At 38.7% G+C, this 7,782-nt stretch overlaps 1 protein-coding gene across 8 annotated transcripts in view; it reads left to right on the top strand.

Moving 5' to 3' along the window:
• Psd3 (pleckstrin and Sec7 domain containing 3) overlaps positions 1-7,782 on the top strand; it is a 508,951-nt gene that overhangs the window by 314,807 nt on the left and 186,362 nt on the right. The window lies entirely within an intron of this gene.

Below are 7,782 nucleotides of genomic sequence, written 5' to 3'. Positions count from 1 at the left end.
TCCCTCCCTCCCTCCCTCCCATACCTTGGAGAGGATAATAAGATCGAAGAAAGTGATTGAAAGCCCGATGGATCTCTACACTCCATGCCTTAACTTATTTCCTCCCATGACAGCCAAGTTAAAATGAAAATTAAATATTTGTGTTTTGACAGAGTTCAATGTGTCTTACTTTCTCAAAATTAAAAAAAAAACAACCCATAGTGTTCTAATCATATTTTGGTAGAATTTATACTTTGGGCATTTCTCAAACTTAGAGTGTATTTAGACTCTTAAAATCTATGAAGACCCAAAAAGACTTTTTTTTTTTATTTGTTTTGTGTGTGTGTGTGTGTGTGTGTGTGTTTTACTACATACTACATTATGGGTTGAATCTAATGAAACTTTAATGTCATCATTTGATCATTAAAGACCACTAAATGAAAAACATAGTTTTTATAATCGTGAATTATACTTTACATTCTGAGAAAATTTATTGGAAATAGTAGCATTTACATTTTTGTGGGTCCTTTTACTATTGAACTAATAGAGGATAGCTAGATTTTTGTGTTTGCTTTTACACTTAATCTGTTGCAATATGTCAAAATTTACATAGCGCTTAGATTCCTTAGTGAACACTTGTGAGAGAATGTGAGTGAAACAGTAAATGCTTTTAGTATTAGAACAGTACAGGTTAGAGCTTATTAACACCTGGGACAATGACCCCAGCACTCAAAACTCATATAGTACATGATGTCTTTTACCACATTCAGTGGCAATGTAGTACAGGAGAGGTGCAGAAAACCCCACCAAGATTGTGTCTTTCCTTAATGTTGGATTTTCCTTTTATTTTCTTAATAGTTTTTGAGACAGGGTTTCTATATGTAACACTGGCTATACTGGAACTTACTCTGTAGAACAGGATGGCCTCGAACTCTGCCTGCCTCTACCTACCAGATGGTGGGATTTAAAAGAGGTGAGTGCCACCACCATGTGGTTGGATTATCAACCTCTTAAATCTGTGATTGTAGTTTCTGAAAGAAGATACATATATTGCAGACTCCTGCTTTTAAAAAAAACTCTGTCTGTTTTGAGATTATAATTTAATTATATTCATCCCTTCACTTTCCTTCAAATCCTCACATACTTCCCCTCACTCACCTTCAAATCCATGGCCTCTTTTTAAATTATTTGTTTCTGTATGCATATAAGTATTTATATTACTAGTGAATCATTATGTTACTTTATACCTGTGATACCCCTATCACAGGTATAAAATATAGAGGATAGAAATAGGACCAGGGAGCTCCACAGAGAAGGGCAGAGAGGTAAATACAGAAGGCTGGAAGCAGTAAGGCAGAACAGTGGGATACAAGGGGTCTGTGGGGGAACTGGTGAGGGGAACCTCTTAGGGAAGGGTGGGGGTAAGCACAGGAGCAGGAGGAAAGGGATAGATAGCAACATCGATAACTCAAAAGGCAGACATCATTATTTCTTTAGAAAACACCGTGGCACATAAGGAACTTTCTCATCTGGGCTGATAGAACACCCTGAAGAGCTAAAGGAAAAAAACCCAGTACCAGACATGAGAAGTCCTCTTTGAATTTTTGGCCAGGGTGCTTTGAAATTGCAATGGCTTCTGCTTTGCCTTCCAGTGGTGCATCTAAAAAGACGGACACCTGAGGGCAGCATAACCTAATTCCACTTCCATGAGAGGCAAACAAACAAGCAAAACCAGAGCTTTATAGCAGTGCTACTTCACCGAAGTAATTACCAAGTCAGTAGTATACTTTTCCTCATTTGTTGTAACATGTTGGCGGAGGTGGAATTGTGTGGGAGGGTATGCCAGCTGTGTTCTAATAGCTCAAGATTTATGAGGCTGGGTTGTACCCGTAGACAATGAGAGCTGTTAGTTTCTCCGAAAGCACACTTTCCACAAAGCTCCAGTTCTTAACACTATTAAACTTAATTTCATGGTCATTCTACTTAATTCAACCCTAACTTGGAATCTACTCTGAGGTCCACTTTCATGTGCTCTACTGGTCCCTCTAGATCAGAGAATACTAGATTATAGTTGAAACTTGATAGAAGGCTCCATAGTTTTTGTCAGGAGCAGTATGCCTTTTTGCTAAGTTTTTGTTTTGTTTGTTTAGTTAGAGCTTGAGTTAGCATTGTGAACAAAAGTCTCTGTTTCCCACATTTTCATGCATTATAGCACAAGTTTGTAGCTCCTTTTCTAACGGAGTGGAGGAAAATCTATGAAGTAAGGGAAAACCTGAAATTGCTATTAGATCTTTTAGGATTTTTCATCTATTTCAATGCTAACTTATGTTAGGCTACAGGTGAGCAAAATAGTAATTACAGGCAAAAATTCATCTTGTGTGTGTGTGTGTGTGTGTGTGTGTGTGTGTGTGTGTGTATGTAAAGTTTTATTGGGACACATTCACACCTACTTTAAAAATCTTTACATAGTGATGACAGTGTTGAGCAGTTGTTATTGAGAACATATGGTCTGTAAAGCCTGAAATATTAGCTGCCTGATTCTTTATAGAAATTATAGAATTTGTGTGTTTAAGATTTCTGTAAGGCAAAGGATCAATAAGATAAAAAGGCAACCAACAGATCGGGAAAAGATCTTTGCCAATCCTAAATCTGATAGGGGGCTAATATCCAATATATACAAAAAACTCGAGAAGTTAGACTTCAGAAAACCAAATAACCCTATTAAAAATGGGATTTAGAGCTAAACAAAGAATCCTCAATGGAGGAATACCAAATGGCTGAGAAGCACCTGAAAAAATGTTCAACATCTTTAGTCATCAGGGAAATGCAAATCAAAACAACACTGAGATTCCACCTCACACCAGTCAGAATGGCTAAGATCAAAAACTCAGGTGACAGCAGATGCTGGTGAGGATGTGGAGAAAGAAGAACACTCCTCAATTCCTGGTGGGATTGCAAGCTTGTACAACCACTCAGGAAATCAGTTTGAGGTTCCTCAGAAAATTGGACATAGTACTACTGGAAGATCCAGCAATTCCTCTTCTGGGCATATACCCAGAAGATGCTCCAACTTGTAATAAGGACACATGCTCCACTATGTTCATAGCAGCCTTATTTATAATAGCCAAAAGCTGGAAAGAATCCAGATGTCCCTCAACAGAGGAATGGATACAGAAAATGTAGTACATTTACACAATGAAGTACTATGCAGCCATTGAAAACAATGAATTTATGAAATTCTTGGGCAAATGGATAGATCTGGAGGATATCATCCTAAGTGAGGTAACCCAATCACAAAAGAACACACATGCTATGCACTCACTGATAAGTAGATATTAGCCCAGAAGCTCAGAATACCCAAGATATATTTGCAAAACACATGAAACTCAAGAAGAACGAAGACCAAAGTGTGGATATTTTGACCCTTCTTAGAAAATGGGAACAAAATACCCATGGAATAAGTTACAGAGACAAAGTTCAGAGCAGAGACTGAAGGAATGACCATCCAGAGACTGCCCCACCTGTTGGCATTTGCATTAGTAAACAACCACCAAATCCAGACACTATTGCAGATGCCAACAAGAGCTTGCTGACAGGAGCCTAATAAAGCTGTCTCCTGAGTGATTCTGCCAGTGCCTGGCAAATACAGACATAGATGCTCACAGTCATCCATTGGACAGAGCACAGGGTCCCCAATGAAGGAGCTAGAGAAAGTACCCAGGGAGCTGAAGGGGTTTGCAGCCCCATAGGAGGAACAATAATATGAACTAACCAGTACACCCAGAGCTCCCTGGGACTAAACCACCAATCAAAACACATGGTGGGACTCATGGTTCTAGCTCATATGTATCTGAGGATGGCCTAGTCGGTCATCAATGGGAGGAGAGATTCTTGGTCCTGTGAAGGTTCTATGCCCCAGTATAGGGGAATGCCAGGGCCAGGAAGCAGGAGTGGGTGGGTTGGGGAGTAGGGGGAGGGCTGGGGGAGGGCATAGAAGATTTTCTAAGGGGAAGCAAGGAAAGGGAATAACATTTGAAATGCAAATAAAGAAAACATCTAATTAAAAAAATAAAAACTATTAAAAAAAAAGATTTCTTTAAAGGCTGGAGAGAAAGCTGTGTGTTTAAAAATACTTGTTCTTACAGAAAACACGAGGTCAAAGTCCCAGCACCGATATGGAAGCTCACAGCCATCTTTACCTCTAAGACAAGATCCAATCCCCCCCCCCCACCTCCCAAAGTCCCAGCACCGATATGGAAGCTCACAGCCATCTTTACCTCTAAGACAAGATCCAATCCCCCCCTCTCCACCTCCCACACAAATATATAAATAGATAGACAGATACATAGATACATAGATAGATACATTGATACATAAACTTTTAAAAAGTCTCATTTATCACTACCTACAGTCTGGGAGTCCCCTCCCTCAGCATAATTAAGTGAGATTTAGAATGCTCTTTTAACTTACAGTTTCAACTAGGACTGATCGTAAACATTTAAATTCATTGATTTGGAAAAAAAATTAAAGAATTCCACTAAAAAAAATAGTACATCTTTAAAAGGTACTTAGATAAAAGGCTCTTCTTTTAAAAGGAATCTATTTTAGGGGCTGGAACAATGGCTCAGCTGGAAAGGGCACTTTCTGCTCTTCTTGAAGACATGAGTTCAGTTCCCAGTCCTCACAGGAGCAGCTCACAACCTATATAACTCCATGTGCTGCTAGTTTGATGTAAACATAACACAAACTAAAATCACATCCAAAACGAGGGAAGTTCCCTCAATTATGAAAATGCCTTGCCGGGCGTGGTGGCACATGCCTTTAATCCCAGCACTTGGGAGGCAGAGGCAGGCAGATTTCTGAGTTCGAGGCCAGCCTGGTCTACAAAGTGAGTGCCAGGACAGCCAGGGCTACACAGAGAAACCCTGTCTCGAAAAACCAAAAAAAAAAAAAAAAGAAAATGCCTTAATAAAATCAGGCTGCAAACAAGCCTATAGGATATTTTCTTAGTGATTGACAGGGAGGTGGTGCCATCTCTGGGTCCTGGGTCTATAATAACACAGGTTGAGACTGAGACATGAAGTGCAAACCAGAAAGCATCACCAGCTTCCCTCAATGATGAGCAATGAAAAACCAGCCAGCCAACCAACCAACGAACAAAAGAACCCAAATAACCAAACAAAAACCAACCAACCAACCAACCAACCAACCAACCAACCAAAACAAACAAATGAAAATAAGAACAAGGAATATCCCCTCCAGCTTGCTTTTGGTCATAGTGTTTAACACTAAGACACTCCAGCCCCAGGGGATCCAGTGCCCTCTTCTGTTCTCCACTGAGTGAACCAATGACATAAAATCACACATGCACGGACACGCTTGTGTGCGCATGCACACATACACACACACACACACACACACACACACACACACACACACACTCTCTCAAAATAATTTTTAAAAGAAATATATTTTAAAGTAGTCATATAATTAGTGAAGAGTATAATCTTCAATTCAGTGAACCTTTAAAAGTAGGTCTGATTCTTTTCATTAATAATCTTTTGCTTAAATATTTAAGATTTTGTTCTGTATAATATTTGAGGATTTAAAACAAAATTCTTAAAAATTGTGATATTTCCTGTTTGCATACTTTTACTGTCAAGGTTGATTAAAGTCTTCCTTGTCTCTAAGGATTCATTTACATTATCCTTGCCGATTTGTGAAGAAATCCATCTTTATGTCTAAACAAGTCAGGCCTTTTAAATTTTCATTCTTTACTGACCTCATGAAGAGGAACTCAGGTTATTGGCCCTTGTTTCAGAGAAGCCTACACTTCTTCACAGTGTTATAACAGTTTGGGAAGAGAATAAATAGGATATCATAATTTAGGGGCATCTTTTTTATACTTAACAACTCTTAAGATACAAAGTCAGTAACTACAGGTGGCTTTACTCAGTGGACAGTATTTGCTTGAATGATATTTTAAAATTCATGTGACTTTATCATAAGTTTTCTTGATGAAAGTTGCTTCATATTTACTCTCCATTAAAATACTATGAAAGCTTATAGAAGGGAAATGTCTAGTAGGCACCCCAGTAAGAATTAAAATGGACTGACTTAAGCTTTCATCTTTACCTCCAAACCTTTCTTAGAAGAATTACCAGTAAGCCAGAGAAAGACAACAAAGGGCTGTGATAACAAATTTCAATTCCTCGGGTACCTCGGGAAGAGGTAGCTGGGCATCTTTGATACAAGAAAGCCATATGTTTCATTTAGCTCTTTTCTCTGTTGGTAAGCAAACTTGACATGCCATGAGCACTGTGCTTCTATACTGTGTGATTCAAGGCATAACCAACCCTGTACACAGGTGGGGGACTGAGTATAGTCCTCTACTTCCTGAGTATGCTACAATCTTGATGTCTCTAGTCCCTTATAGAAATAATAGTATTTACATTTTCTACACATATCTTTCCTTATCATTCTCTTAAAATTCAAATATTCTGTTGATTATAATACTAGTCTAATTAGTATTATAAATACTTTTCCATTGAAGCTTAGTTGATTCTGATGTTGAAGAACTTGAAGGTATGTGTGGGTCATCCCAATTGCATTTTCAAAAACCATAGGTATGTTCAATGGACATCTGTATTATAACTGTGGAAAGGGTATAGTCATCAATGAAATTATACCAAAGGTGCTAATAAATAAATAAAATAAAAATGGATTTAGAATGAAGTATGATTTTTTTAAACCAGACTCCAAAGACTTTACTATTGCTTTAAAGAGTTACAAAGCATGCCAATGGTTTCTAAAATGATGGCAGTTCCATTTTCAGTAGAAATTCTGTGAACTGAGAAAGGATTCTTGATAACAGCAATTCAATTTCTGTTGTTTGAGTCAGGGTATCCTGTGACACATAATGGCTAGGAACTACCTCTATGGCTGAGGATGGCCTTAAACTCCTGATCTTCCTGTTTGTACCTGCTACATGCTGGAATCATAAGCTTAGGTTACCACACTTACCCAATAGTCTTTAAAGATTTCATTCATGAGCCTCCTTAAAGAATGCTGAAAGTACTACAACATCTCCTGATTGCAAAGCAAGGACCTGGGGAAACCTGATCTACTATAACATTGGTAGCACTGATATAGTCACCATTTTGAGTACTCTGGAAATTAGTCCCAGACTTGTAGCAGTCTAGAGTGTATTCAAGTGAAAACAAACGAAAACATACAATGTCAAACAGACATTGCACTTTGCTTTTAGTTACCATGCTCCATCCTTCTTTTCAGCTGTGTGAGAAGCAACCTTCAATACTAACTGCCTTACAAATCACTGTAGCTATGAACAGAAGATGAATGTCTCCTGGTACAGGAACATAGAGTGATCCCAAGCCTCATTTCCAGAGGATTGTCAGTGATTTGTCTAGCTGTTCACTCCCAGGATTTGCCCTTCTTTGCCCTGGCTCTCCACTTACTTGGTTGCAGCTGTTGAATATTGATTGTTGTTGCTTCAGAGGGTGACAAGTTGTGACAAATAAAGTATCAAAATATATAGAAGGGAAACTTGGGGCTCTGATACATAGATGGAGCTCTGGTAAATTCTGGTATGTTTCTGGTCATGTTTTGGCTTACAAGAACTTAACATGCTCAAGAAAGACAGACCTGAGAATATCTAGACTTGCAACTTGTGCCTGAATTGAAGATGCTCCATAGCTAGGAAGTCTAGCAGAAGCCAGGGAGTCAACTCCCTGCTGGAGCACTAAAACCATGTCTAAGCCCCATGCCAGGAGTGGTCCTACC

The sequence above is a fragment of the Mus caroli genome, chromosome 8 (assembly GCF_900094665.2).
Source record: "Mus caroli chromosome 8, CAROLI_EIJ_v1.1, whole genome shotgun sequence".
In the NCBI taxonomy this organism is placed as follows: domain Eukaryota; kingdom Metazoa; phylum Chordata; class Mammalia; order Rodentia; family Muridae; genus Mus; species Mus caroli.
This window is presented reverse-complemented; position numbering and strand designations above follow the sequence as displayed.